At 38.7% G+C, this 15392-nt stretch overlaps 1 long non-coding RNA gene across 1 annotated transcript; it reads left to right on the top strand.

Annotated features, from left to right (window-relative positions):
• The first annotated feature begins 499 nt into the window (after positions 1 to 499).
• Positions 500 to 2033, top strand: LOC125862605 (uncharacterized). The gene is made up of 3 exons (XR_007446065.1): positions 500 to 624; positions 1150 to 1221; positions 1887 to 2033. It is a non-coding gene; the product is annotated as an uncharacterized LOC125862605 (long non-coding RNA).
• Positions 2034 to 15392: the final 13359 nt, after the last annotated feature.

The raw sequence follows: 15392 nt of genomic DNA, 5'->3' as shown, positions 1-15392 counted from the left end.
ACATTGCAACATTCATACATATACAAGTATCATAATGTAGCAAGAACAAGCATGCATCACACAATCATAGAATCACAACCATCTACCTCGAAACAAGCTTGAAACCCTAAAAAACTCGATCCTTCCCTTTACAGATTGGTTCCGCTTGTTGTTAGTCTACAAACTGTAACACCCCTAAATACTAACCAAGAGTCTCATGTCGATTTACCGTTGCTTAATTACTAGAATATGTTTTAGTCTCATTTTGGGAACTTGAAGTGTTGTGATAATTGCCAACTTGCTTAGCATAAATTCTTATCGTAATTTAAGGATTTGTGATGGGGTGTTTTGGTAATATCCTAATTAGAATTATGTATAACTTTAAAAGGAAGTTAAGGGATATACATATAGATATATATGTATACATTTTGGGCAGCACACATATTCTTGGGCAGCACCTTTGAAGGACAGCTGCCCAAGGGATAAACATCTCTTGTTGACTATATATTTTCACCCCTCCTTTAGTAATTTCGTTTTTCTCAAGCCTTAGAACCTTAGAAACATATCTAAACAGAGTGTTCTTCAAAATCACAAGAGAAACTTGGCCCTTTTTGGCTGGAATTCAAGAACACACACTTCTTTTTGGTAAGTGACGAAATCTGTTTTTCAGCTGGGTAGTGTTTTGTGTTTTATGCATATCTCTCGTTCTAGAACTTAGTTTACAGTGAGTAAATATGATTTGGAAAGATAATTCGTAGACCTACAACTCTTATGTTTATGTCAAACTCTGATTCAGCTGTTATGGATTCGAAATATGGGACGCAACATAGGACAAGTTTTGTCCAGATTCTGGAATTTGAAATTCTGTATGAACAGCTGTTAGTGTTTTGACTATATCTTGTTGTACAAAATACATTTTTCGGTGATTCTTGTTTGTTTGCAACCCTAAGAGATGTATCTACATATTTCATGAAGGTTATAAAGTCTAGTTTTGCTGTTTTCCATTTCAAATCTAAGTTGCGACATGAGGTACTAGGCTGGCCAGAATCACTGTCTTGGGAGCATTGTTGTGTTTGTGCAGGCTAATTTTACTTGTGATGATGATCCTATTTTACATCAATATTATTGAGCTTCTAGGGATTAAAGAAGTTGTTTAATTGTATTTTAAAGGTTGTATATACTCGTGAACAAGTTGAGGACCTTGATACATTGGTTGGACTGTTTCCTTGCTAAAGCACCGAGGTTTGTGTATAAACTTGTACTTGCACTCTTTTAACCTCTAGTATATTTGAAATTGGATCTTGGTACCTTGGTTACCTCTTGTCACTTTGCATTGTTGTGTTGGTATCCTTTGAGAAGTTAAAGATGCTTGTGTAACTCGCCCACTTGTACGGATTGTTTGATCACTTGGCACTCTTGTTGGGACCTCGTCCTTCTTGTGGCTGTGACTTTGTCACTCTTGGCATGCCTCTTGATTCGGATCATTTGCCATCTTGACTTTGGATTTTTAGTTCGTCTTAAGTATGGATGTTGTCCATTTTAAGTACGAATTAGAAAGCCATTTTTAATATGGTTCTTGGTTCTCTTGATTATTGGGCTTGACCCTTCTTGATATAGGGTGTCGACCCTTCTTGATACTTGTTTGTGCTTGGTGTGAAGACATGAGGTACATATTGGGCGAGCCTTGTTGTTGAATCTCTTGGAAAATGATGCTATGAACGTTCTTGACATTTGGGTCTTTAAATATCGAACTTGATACTCTTTATATATTGTTTACTTGATTTATTAATTATGTTCAATTATGTTGCCCATGACTTGAGAAAGTTTGTTTTGTGAATCGGATGGCTCCGAAATTATAGTTTTGCACCACTAAGCTATATGCTTAGCGATAGTTGTTTCTATCGTAGGGGAATGATCGAGTGGATGCATGAAGCGGGCCATTGGAGATGGAATTTTTGAGAGCCTTAAGGAAGATCACATTTGCATTTAGGCATCTATATTTTGTATAAACCTTTGGACTTGTACATGATCTTTGTGTTGTATAATTACATGAAGTTTCGAGGATGAATTTGATCATGTCACCATGGGTTGTAAATTAAGTATGGCCATATGTTTTGTTCTTTTGGGGTGTGTAAGCCCAAGTATTGCAATATACTAAATTTACTATTTGTTTTGAATATTTTTTGTGAAGCATGACGGGCTGATTTCGGTACTCCGAAGTGGGTAATATTCGTGTTATTTCATCCTTTAGTGTGAAGATAATATATGCATGAAAAGCCCATCGGTTATTTGCTTAAATTATTTTTGGGAGGGTTTTTCCGTCATAAATTGAAACTCCATGCCATATCAATTTTGACATCACATAAATGTTTAAATGGACAAGATGCACATCCTTATCTAAAATTTTTCCCTTTATGAACCTAATCCCCCTACTAAACTACAATCAATATGGCCATAGTAAATCTCTTTTAAATGTCGCAAGTATTTAAGTAGTTTTCTTGCTTAGGTGGTAGTATCCTTTCGAAAGGGTCGTTACAATTATTGGTATCAGAGCCAAGGTTTGTGGTTCTAGGACTTTTGTTGTGACTTACTTGTATACTTGGTCACATCTGAAAAAGGGTTCTATTTGTATTACTTGTTCACTTGCATGGTTTATAATATTTTTATCGCATGTAGAGTGCACATGCATCATGTACATGTCCCTAACGCAATGTGATCTTCCCTTTTGAAGGATTAAGTTATGGCCACTTCTTCTGACCGACCTGTGGAAGCTGATCGTGAAGGGTCGGGTAACTCTGTGCCCCAACCTCATGCACTAGAAGAGGTTGGAGAACCTTTCTCGAATCAATATGTTCCCCACACTAGTGGGTCTGAAGTGGGAAACCATCAGGGTGTAAGAGCGGGTTCACATCCTCAGATGAGTCGTGGTACTCAAGCCATGAATCCTCCTTTTCAACAAATGGCTGAATTCTTCCACCACATGTCTGAAGCGATGCATGATCCCAATGTGATTAACTTTGAGAAAATGAGGAAAATGGGTGGAGTGGAATTTGAAGGCACCGTTGATCCCACTGATGCTGAACAATGGCTGGAGCGCATGGAGAGGGTGTTTGAGCAGTTAGAATGTTCTGATGTTGCTAAATTTAAGTATGCTATTTCACTATTACAGAAGGATGCTTATGATTGGTGGGTAAGTGTTCCAAATGCCAAGGTAAAACCTCCTGTTCTTACTTGAGATGATTTTCTTAGGGAATTTCGTATGAAATATGTCCCACCTGCTTATTGCGATGCAAAGAGAAAGGAGTTTTTAAATTTAAGGCAACGAGGTATGTCTATTGCTGAGTACCAACAGAAGTTTCTAAGGCTCTCTCGTTATGCTGGAGGTATTATTAAAGAGGAAAAAGACAAGTGCAGGAAATTTGAAGATGGTTTAAATGATTCCATTAGAAAGAATGTGGCGATCCTGCAACATGAGAACTTTTGTAAGTTAGTGTATGCTGCTTTTACTTGGGAGCGACTTGATAAGGAAGAAGCTAGTAGAAATGAAAGCAAATTCCGGAAGCCTAGAACCGATTTTGGGGGGCCATCAAAAAGGGGAAGGTTTGATAACTTTAAGTCTAGTAGTGATAACAGGCCACCGCAACAAAAGCAAAGCAGATCAAATTTTTCTACAGCTAGCACGCCAAATTATGGCCAAGGTAAGCCTCGTGTTCCTACTTGTCCGCAATGTGGAAAGAATCACTATGGTACTTGCAGGAGAGCTTCTGGTGCATGTTTCAATTGTGGGAGCTTTGATCATAAAGTGAAGGATTGTCCTAATCCTAATAATGCTCCTTCCTTGAGAACTGAAGGCTCAGTTCATAAGCCTTCTATTAATCCTCCTCAAACTAGTAGAGGTGCAAGACCTAAAAACACCCAAGCAGCAGGTACAAGTGGAGCTAATCAAGCTAGTGGACAAAGGGCTACTGCACGTGCTTATGCTATGAGGCAGAGGGATGATCAAGATGGACAAGACGTGGTTGTCGGTAAATTTCACTTATTTGGCTTATGTGTGTTTACATTGATTGATCCGGGTTCTACACATTCATATATTTGTTCATCACTTGTTCTTCCTGAAAATGTGAAATCTGTGAAACTTAATTATGATGTGCTGGTTGAAAGTCCTTTGGGTTATCAAGTTGTGTGTAATCGAATTTATCGTGATTGTCCCTTCGTGATTCAAAGCCTGGTCTTCCCTGCTGATTTGATTGAAATGCCCTTCAAGGATTTTGATGTTATTATCGGGATGGATTGGCTTCATAAATATCATGCAGTGGTAGATTGTAGATCAAAGCATGTGACCTTTAAAGATCCGACATTTTCACATATCATTGTACAAGGTGAAAGATCATTGACAGCTAGTATTATTTCTGCGGCCTTGGCAAGAAAATTGATGCGTCAAGGTTGTGGGGCATACCTTGCTCACATAGTTGATACACGGTTGGAGAGTCCTTGTATCAGGGACATACATGCCGTATGTGATTTTCCAGAAGTCTTTCCAGAAAACCTTCCTGGATTGCCCCCGGAAAGAGAGGTTGAATTCCCAATCGAGCTTATTCCTGGATCTACCCCTATTTCTATCACTCCTTATAGAATGGCTCCGGCAGAATTAAGAGAATTGAAAGCTCAATTGCAAGAACTTCTTGAGAAAGGTTTTATTCGACCTAGTGTTTCTCCTTGGGGAGCCCCTGTTTTGTTCGTCAAGAAGAAAGATGGCACTCTTAGGCTTTGCATCGACTATAGACAATTGAACAGAATAACAATCAAAAATAGATATTCGCTACCAAGGATCGATGATTTGTTTGACCAACTGAAGGGTGCTAAAGTATTCTCAAAGATTGATTTAAGGTCTGGATATCACCAACTGCGTGTTAGAGCGGAAGATATTCCTAAAACTGCTTTTAGAACTCGGTATGGGCATTATGAATTTTTGGTGATGCCATTCGGATTGACAAATGCTCCTGCGGTATTCATGGATCTAATGAATCGAGTATTCAAGCCTTATCTTGATCAGTTTGTGGTTGTTTTTATAGATGATATTTTAATATTGTCCAGAAGTAGTGAAGACCATGATAAACACCTCCGGATTATTTTGCAAATTTTGAAGGAGAAGGAACTTTATGCTAAACTTTCCAAGTGTGAATTTTGGCTCGATGAAGTGACATTTCTAGGACATGTTGTATCAGTTGAAGGCGTGAAGGTGGATCCTAGTAAGATACAAGCAGTTGTTGACTGGAGACCTCCCAAAAGTCCAACCGAGGTAAGAAGCTTCTTAGGCTTAGCAGGATACTACAGAAGATTTGTGAAAGGCTTTTCCATTATCGCCTCTCCTTTGACTAAACTCTTGCAAAAGGATGTAAAGTTTATTTGGGATGACAAATGCCAAGAGAGCTTTGAAACTCTCAAATCCTTGTTAACTCAAGCGCCTATACTTACTCTACCAATTGAAGGGAGAGAATATGTAGTATACAGTGATGCTTCTCACAATGGTCTCGGATGCGTTTTGATGCAAGAAGGGAAGGTTATTTCTTATGCCTCTCGAAAATTAAAACCGCATGAATTGAATTATCCTACCCATGATCTTGAACTTGCTGCTATAGTGTTTGCTTTAAAAATATGGCGGCATTATTTGTATGGAGAGAAATGTCATATATTTACTGATCACAAGAGCTTAAAGTACTTGGGTACTCAGAAGGAGCTAAACCTTCGACAACGTAGATGGCTTGAACTCATTAAGGATTATGACTGCACAATTGATTATCATCCAGGTAAAGCCAATGTGGTTGCCGATGCCTTAAGTCGAAAATCTTTCGCAAGCATTTCCTTGAGTCCTTTACCTTTACTTCTTGAATTAAGAGCCATGAATATTTGTTTTACACCTGATTCAAATGGTTCAGTTGTTGCTAATTTGCAAGTAAAGCCAATATTACATGAACAGGTGAAGGAAGCACAAAAGATAGATGAGAAACTTGTAAAATTGACCAGAGAAGTTCAAACTGGGGAAAAGCTTGATTTTACATTAACAGAGGATGGTGTCTTATTTTACCAAAACAGGTTATGCATCCCTAATGATGACAGCTTGAGGAAAAAAATATTGAAGAAAGCACATACTTCACCATATGCAATGCATCCTGGAGGTACAAAGATGTATCTGACCATCAAAGAACATTATTGGTGGAATGGTATGAAGAGAGACATTGCGGAGTTCATTTCTAAATGTTTGGTTTGTCAACAAGTAAAGGCAGAACATCAGGTCCCAGTTGGATTACTACAGCCCTTGTCGATGCCGGAATGGAAATGGGAGAGAATAACTATGGACTTTGTTTCTGGACTTCCTCGCACTCAGAGAAATCATGATGCAATATGGGTGATTGTAGACAGGCTAACCAAGAGTGCTCACTTCTTAGCAATCAAGATGGATTACTCGCTTGAGCGTTTAGCCGAATTGTACATTAATGAGATTGTAAGACTACATGGGATCCCTGTGTCTATTGTATCTGACCGAGACCCAAGGTTTACATCTAGATTTTGGGGTAGCTTGCAGGAAGCTTTGGGTACTAAGTTGAGATTTAGCACTTCGTTCCATCCTCAGACGGACGGCCAGTCGGAAAGAGTGATACAAATTTTGGAGGATATGCTTCGAGCTTGTATTATGGAGTTTGAGGGTAGTTGGGACAAACACTTGGCTTTGATAGAATTTGCTTATAATAATAGCTACCAATCGAGTATTGGAATGCCTCCCTATGAAGCCCTTTACGGAAGGAAATGTCGGACCCCTCTTTGTTGGAGTGAAGTTGGTGACAGAAAGCTTGTTGGTCCTGAAATTGTGCAACAAACAGAGGACAAGGTAAAAATTATCAAGGATCGTTTAAAGATTTCTTCAGATAGACAAAAGTCGTATGCTGATCTTAAAAGGCGGGACATCGAATATCAAGTGGGAGATAAAGTATTCCTAAAGGTGTCTCCATGGAAAAAGATTATGAGATCTGGCCAAAAAGGAAAACTTAGTCCCCGATTTATTGGACCTTATGAGATACTTGAAAGGGTTGGACCAGTTGCATATAAATTAGCTTTGCCACCGGACTTGGAGAAGATTCACAATGTCTTTCATGTTTCTATGCTCAGAAGATATCGTTCGGATCCATCACATGTTCTCCCAGTTGAGTCTATTGAGGTTAATCCTGACTTGACGTATGATGAAGAACCTATTTTAATTCGAGCTCGGGAAGTGAAGCAACTTAGAAACAAGAGAATCCCCTTAGTAAAGGTACTTTGGAGGAACTATTCTGGAAAAGAAGCTACTTGGGAAAGAGAAGAAGACATGAGGACCCAGTATCCGCACTTGTTCCGGGACTAGCGTAAGGTAAATTTCGAGACGAAATTTCTTTAAGGGGGAGAGAATTGTAAGACCCCTAAATACTAACCAAGAGTCTCATGTCGATTTACCGTTGCTTAATTACTAGAATATGTTTTAGTCTCATTTTGGGAACTTGAAGTGTTGTGATAATTGCCAACTTGCTTAGCATAAATTCTTATCGTAATTTAAGGATTTGTGATGGGGTGTTTAGGTAATATCCTAATTAGAATTATGTATAGCTTTAAAAGGAAGTTAAGGGATATACATATAGATATATATGTATACATTTTGGGCAGCACACAAATTCTTGGGCAGCACCTTTGAAGGACAGCTGCCCAAGGGATAAACATCAGTTGTTGACTATATATTTTCACCCCTCCTTTAGTAATTTCGTTTTTCTCAAGCCTTAGAACCTTAGAAACATATCTAAACAGAGTGTTCTTCAAAATCACAAGAGAAACTTGGCCCTTTTTGGCTGGAATTCAAGAACACACACTTCTTTTTGGTAAGTGACGAAATCTGTTTCTAAGCTGGGTAGTGTTTTGTTTTTTATGCATATCTCTCGTTCTAGAACTTAGTTTACAGTGAGTAAATATGATTTGGAAAGATAATTCGTAGACCTACAACTCTTATGTTTATGTCAAACTCTGATTCAGCTGTTATGGATTCGAAATATGGGACGCAACATAGGACAAGTTTTGTCCAGATTCTGGAATTTGAAATTCTGTACGAACAGCTGTTAGTGTTTTGACTATATCTTGTTGTACAAAATACATTTTTCGGTGATTCTTGTTTGTTTGCAACCCTAAGAGATGTATCTACATATTTCATGAAGGTTATAAAGTCTAGTTTTGCTGTTTTCCATTTCAAATCTAAGTTGCGACATGAGGTACTAGGCTGGCCAGAATCACTGTCTTGGGAGCATTGTTGTGTTTGTGCAGGCTAATTTTACTTGTGATGATGATCCTATTTTACATCAATATTATTGAGCTTCTAGGGATTAAAGAAGTTGTTTAATTGTATTTTAAAGGTTGTATATACTCGTGAACAAGTTGAGGACCTTGATACATTGGTTGGACTGTTTCCTTGCTAAAGCACCGAGGTTTGTGTATAAACTTGTACTTGCACTCTTTTAACCTCTAGTATATTTGAAATTGGATCTTGGTACCTTGGCTACCTCTTGTCACTTTGCATTGTTGTGTTGGTATCCTTTGAGAAGTTAAAGATGCTTGTGTAACTCGCCCACTTGTACGGATTGTTTGATCACTTGGCACTCTTGTTGGGACCTTGTCCTTCTTGTGGCTGTGACTTTGTCACTCTTGGCATGCCTCTTGATTCGGATCATTTGCCATCTTGACTTTGGATTTTTAGTTCGTCTTAAGTATGGATGTTGTCCATTTTAAGTACGAATTAGAAAGCCATTTTTAATATGGTTCTTGGTTCTCTTGATTATTGGGCTTGACCCTTCTTGATATAGGGTGTCGACCCTTCTTGATACTTGTTTGTGCTTGGTGTGAAGACATGAGGTACATATTGGGCGAGCCTTGTTGTTGAATCTCTTGGAAAATGATGCTATGAACGTTCTTGACATTTGGGTCTTTAAATATCGAACTTGATACTCTTTATATATTGTTTACTTGATTTATTAATTATGTTCAATTATGTTGCCCATGACTTGAGAAAGTTTGTTTTGTGAATCGGATGGCTCCGAAATTATAGTTTTGCACCACTAAGCTATATGCTTAGCGATAGTTGTTTCTATCGTAGGGGAATGATCGAGTGGATGCATGAAGCGGGCCATTGGAGATGGAACTTTTGAGAGCCTTAAGGAAGATCACATTTGCATTTAGGCATCTATATTTTGTATAAACCTTTGGGCTTGTACATGATCTTTGTGTTGTATAATTACATGAAGTTTCGAGGATGAATTTGATCATGTCACCATGGGTTGTAAATTAAGTATGGCCATATGTTTTGTTCTTTTGGGGTGTGTAAGCCCAAGTATTGCAATATACTAAATTTACTATTTGTTTTGAATATTCTTTGTGAAGCATGACGGGCTGATTTCGGTACTCCGAAGTGGGTAATATTCGTGTTATTTCATCCTTTAGTGTGAAGATAATATATGCATGAAAAGCCCATCGGTTATTTGCTTAAATTATTTTTGGGAGGGTTTTTCCGTCATAAATTGAAACTCCATGCCATATCAATTTTGACATCACATAAATGTTTAAATGGACAAGATGCACATCCTTATCTAAAATTTTTCCCTTTGTGAACCTAATCCCCCTACTAAACTACAATCAATATGGCCATAGTAAATCTCTTTTAAATGTCGCAAGTATTTAAGTAGTTTTCTTGCTTAGGTGGTAGTATCCTTTCGAAAGGGTCGTTACAAACAATCAATATAATACAGGAATCAATAAACCATCACTAATTACCCGAATTACTGACAATTCTATGAACTCTAGATCAAACCCATGATCGCAATTATCCAAATTATGGTTGTTTCCACCATAGAATCTATAACAAAACCCTCCCCATCAATATTTACCCATTCTAATACGTTCTACGAATCGAAAAATGGATTTGGGGAGTGAAAAGCTTACCTTTAGACTCAAGAGTGGTGAATATCAAGTAGGAGTCTCCTGGGGTTCGTTCCTTAGCCATAAAAGTTGAAAAGTACATAATAAGGTCATTTAGGGGTTTATTAACTACCTCTAGTCGCGTCGAGCCGCCACAGTGGCCCTCACCCTATTCTAGTGGCCTCGCTAGAGCGGCAATCGACATTCACGAACCAGTGAGCTACTTAAAGAATTCCAAGACTCCCATTTCACAACACACCTCTAACCCACGACACTCAGAAAATACCCTTGACGCTAAGATCGATTTTGAGAGTTCTACTCGCCCGAATTCGATTCCGTAAAGTCATATGGTTTCTTTAATAAGTTATCTAACTACTCATGTAATCAAAAATAAAATCAACTCACCAGATTGCTACCAGATTTCCCTACACCTTTAAGACTCCAATTTCGTCCAAATCTGGACTAGGTTGGGAAATTTCAAGAAACTACAAAAACGTTTTCCGACCCAAAAAAATTTCCCCGTTGTCTTTTCTATAACGAAGGAACCCGGTCGTTACAATAGATACACATTTACTTATCACTCATCCCAGAGTGATAAACTTAGGAAAAATAGGCTAAGAAAAGAATGAAGTAGTACCTGAATCGACAAACAATTGGGGACACTTGTTTCGCATGTCCCTCTCGGTCTCCCAAGTAGCTTCCTCAACTGGACGATGCTTCCATTGAACCTTCACAGACTTAATCTCTTTGGTCCTTAACTTGCGCACATTATGATCAAGAATTGCAATCGGTTCCTCCTCATATTGGAGGTCTTTGTCTAACACAATTGAGTCCCACTTAATGATATAATCTCCGTCACCATGATATCTTTTCAACATGGACACATGAAATACCAGATGAACACCTGATAGATTAGGAGGTAAAGCCAATCTATACGCTACTTGTCCTACACATTCAAGAACCTTAAAGGGACCGATGTATCTAGGACTTAGCGTACCTTTCGTACCAAATCTCATCACCCCTTTCATGGGTGATACCTTAAGAAGAACATTCTCACCTGATTGAAATGTCATGTCTCTTACCTTATCATCCGCATACTTCTTTTGTCTACTGTGGGTTGCTAAAAGCTTATCTTGAATACTCCCCACCTTATCTTGAGCATTCTTCGCTAAATCAATCCCCAAAGGTTTCACATCGCTAGCCTCAAACCATCATATGGGTGATCTACATCCCCTCCCATAGAGTGCCTCGAATGGTGCCGTATCAATGCCAGAGCGATAACTATTGTTATAAGAAAATTCACACAAAGGTAAGAATTTATCCCAATGTCCCAAAATCAATCACACATGCCCTCAATATGTCTTCCAATACTTGAATAGTCCTCTCTGATTGTCCATCCGTTTTTGGATGAAAGGTTGTACTAAAAGTGAGTTGTGTGCCCAATTCATCATGTAATTTCCTCTAAAACTTGGATGTGAATTAGGTACCATGGTCTGAGATGATAGAAAGGGGCATCTCATGCAACCTCGCTATCTCTTTCACATAAACTTTAGCCAATTGTTCAGCATTATAATCTATTCTTATCGGAATGAAATGGGTTGATTTAGTCAATCTATCAACCACTACCCAAATAGAGTCAAACTTCTCCAAAGTCTTGGGAAGACCAACCACAAAATTCATGGCTATTATTTCCCAATTCCATTCCGAAAATGACATTCTTTGAAGTAAACTTGTAGGCCTTTGATGTTCATACTTCACTTGTTTACAATTTTGACACTTCTCCACAAACTCCGCTATGTCTTTCTTCATGCCCGGCCACCAATAAATTCGCTTCAAATCTCTGTACATCTTTGTCACACCCGGATGAATAGAATATCGTGAACCATGAGACTCTGCCAACAATTTCTCAATCAAGTCATCTACTCTAGGAACACATATTCTCCCTTTAAAATTAAGCACACCATCCTCATCAAGAGTGGTCTTTTTTGCCTTACCAATCACCGTCTTCTTTCTAAGCTCCTCCAAATTTTCATCCTCAAACTGTTTGGCCTTGATCTCCTAAACGAATGTGGCCCTTACTTCAATACTAGCTAACGCCCCACCTATTTTTAAGATGCCCAACTGCATGAACTTAAACTCAAAGGTTTGAATTTCTTTAGCCAAAGGTCGTTTGGATATACTTAAGCAAGCTAAACTACCCATACTCACCGTTTTTTGACTCCAAGCGTCTGCCACCACATTTGCCTTGCCAGGATGGTATTGAATGGTCATCATAATCTTTAAGTAACTCCATCCACCTTCGCTGTCTCAAATTTAGATCCTTTTGAGTGAACACATGCTGCAAACTGCGATGATCAGTAAACACCTCACACTTAACACCATAAAGGTAATGCCGCCAAATCTTAAGAGCAAACATTACTGCTGCCAACTCCAAATCATGTGTTGGGTAATTCTTCTCATGCACCTTCAATTGACTTGAGGCATAAGCTATAACATTCTTATCCTGCATCAACAGCACCCAAACCAGAATGTGAAGCATCACAATAAACAATAAAACCCTTACCTTCAATCGGCAATGCTAGAATAGGCGCGGTGGTCAAGAGATTCTTGAGCTTTTGAAAGCTCTCCTTACATTTTCAGTCCATTCAAATGGTATCTCCTTTTTGGTCAAATTAGTCAAGTAAATGGCGATAGAAGCAAAGTTCTTCACAAACCGACGATAATAGCTAGCGAGTCCCACAAAACTGCTAACTTCCGTCACAGAGCTAGGCCGAACCCAATTCTTAACCGCCTCAATCTTTTGAGGATCTACCATTACCCATTCCTTTGAAACTACTTGCCCCAAAAATGAAACCGAATTCAACCAAAATTCACACATAGAAAATTTAGCATACAACCTTTGTTTCCCAAGAATACCCAAAACAATACGAAGATGGTCGGCATGCTCTTCCTCACTTTTTGAATAAACCAAAATATCATCAATAAAGACTATGATGAAAGAATCAATAAATGGCTTGAACACCCCATTCATTAAACTCATGAAAGTTGCAGGTGCATTGGTCAAACCAAAGACATAACCAAAACTCATAGTGCCCATTACGAGTTCTAAACGCCTTCTTAGGCACATCTTCTGACCTAATTTTTAATTGATGGTAACCGGATATTAGATCAATCTTAGAGAAAACCGCTGCCCCTTGCAGTTGGTCAAAAAGATCATCTATTCGAGGCAAAGGATACTTGTTTCGAATAGTGACTCTATTTAATTACCGATAATCTATACACATTCTCATACTACCATCTTTCTTCTCAACAAACAAAACTGGAGCACCCCATGGAGAAGCACTAGGGAGAATAAATCCCTTATCAAGAAGCTCTTGGATTTGAGCCTTAAGCTCTCTTAATTCTGTCGGAGCCATGCGATATGGAGGGATAGAAATGGGGCGCGTACCATACTCTAAATCAATGCAAAAATCTATATATCTATCCGGAGGCATACCAGACAAATCATTAGGAAACACTTCACTAAATTCAGACACCACAGGAATAGACTCAATGGATGGAGATGAGTTTGATCTAAAAGAGTTCTTGGTGTTCTTAAGGAAGAAGAGGCAAAAAGAGTACATATAATTCAAAAACTTTAATTGAGAAGTTTTAAACTTGTTTGTGGGTGTAAAAAATGGTTTCGCAAAATCGTAGTTTAAAAATATGGCATGAATGAACATTTTCTTTAACAACAATGACATGTTGTAAAAGAGTACATTTGATCCAAAAAAACTTTACGACAGCTTTTTCGTAGACGTTCACTTGCATCACATACACAAGTGCTCTCTGAACCGTGCAATAAGGTCACCCATAACACGGCTCTCCCACTTGAGTTATCTTAGCCCCAGGCCATGCTATTCAATAATATTGGAAAAATGGCAGCGTAAGGTAACAACTAGTATGGAAAGCTGGTCGCCTTTGGAAGCCTTCGCCGGTAACCAAAGCGTATCGTTCCCGCAACCACTTTGGTACTTTGTTTATATGCAAAAGGTGTTGATACGTCCTATCCGCATAGAAATCTTACCCTCTTCCACACATTACCGGTGGATGCTACAGCCGCTATCACTTTGGTGTTGTAGTTTGTTAGTCTCCTTTGATTCGTAAACCAACCGGAGCAAGAACTGAACAGAGGCTTCAGTCTATGAGGCTTCCTTTTCTTCATCTTTGTTTTATTTTAAATCATTGGGTTTAGACATTACTTCGGTGCTTTTTAATCCTTTCAAAATGGCAGCAACATACCCTTTTTGCGATTTTTATGAAAGAATCCTGGGCTTAAGGTAGTTCAGTCACCCTCAGGTCATAATAGAGTCTAGTATGACATCGGTAGGAAGATAATGCAGCTAAGCCGAGACTTGCTTCTGAGGCATTTCAGACTTTACTTGCTGTTGCCGATATGATCTTTTCTCTTGTTTCGACAAAGCGGATTCGGAATTGTCTTTCATTCCAAGGCATAACTTGTATCCATGCGCTTCATATTCGCCAAACTTGGGATTTGCGATCCTAGGTAAGATCGGTTCAGGATCATGGGATCCTTTTCTATCAGATAGGAAGGGCTGTGAACCGAAAGGTGAGAGGCAGGGCTCGGTCTCAAGGTTGAATTTAAAGTCACTAGTCAGTCCAACTGCGATGCTTCAATGACTTCCAAATCTGTGGCTTTGGTTAGGTGGATCAAGCCACCACTGCTCTTTGTCAAGCTTAATAGTGATGGTCGCTGTAGAGATGGTATTTGTGGAGGTGGTGGTGTTGTCAGAGATAGTATGGGTGCTCTTATTATGGAATCCACATTCTTTGGAAACGAAAGACCCCAGGCCTGCGAGTATTATAATCTTCTAAGAATATTAATTGAAAAGTGTTAAACTTGTTTGTGGGTGTAAAAAATGGTTTTGCAAAATCGGAGTTAAAAAAACGGGATGAATGAGTCTTTTCTTTAACAACAATGGCATGTTGGGTTTTAAAAGGTGTGAATGGAAAATGAAGAGTTGCGACTTATATGAAAGGTTGTGACTTTTATGAATAGTTGTGACTTTTATGAAGAGTTGTGACTTTTATGAAAGGTTGTGACATTTCCGAAAGATTGTGACTTTTCCAAAGGGTTGTGACCTTCCCAGTAAGGTACAATAAGAACCTTTTCACACTACCCTTTAATTTCTATATATTGAGGTATTTCCTCGCATTTTAAAAGAACTAATTTTTTGGACTTCTTCTACTACTACTATATCTAGTATTCTAAGTGCACATTACTGACGTTGAGTAGTTCGCTGACACCGTAGTTTTAGGTACTGATACACCGGTGAGTAAGATCGTACTATCCTGGGAGGATATATTCCATTAACCTAGGATACTTGAGGGGACTAATTTCCTTTAGGGGACACTGTGCATTCTGTGTGCTT

The sequence above is a fragment of the Solanum stenotomum genome, chromosome 4 (genome assembly GCF_019186545.1).
Source record: "Solanum stenotomum isolate F172 chromosome 4, ASM1918654v1, whole genome shotgun sequence".
NCBI classification, from domain to species: Eukaryota; Viridiplantae; Streptophyta; class Magnoliopsida; order Solanales; family Solanaceae; genus Solanum; species Solanum stenotomum.
This window is presented reverse-complemented; position numbering and strand designations above follow the sequence as displayed.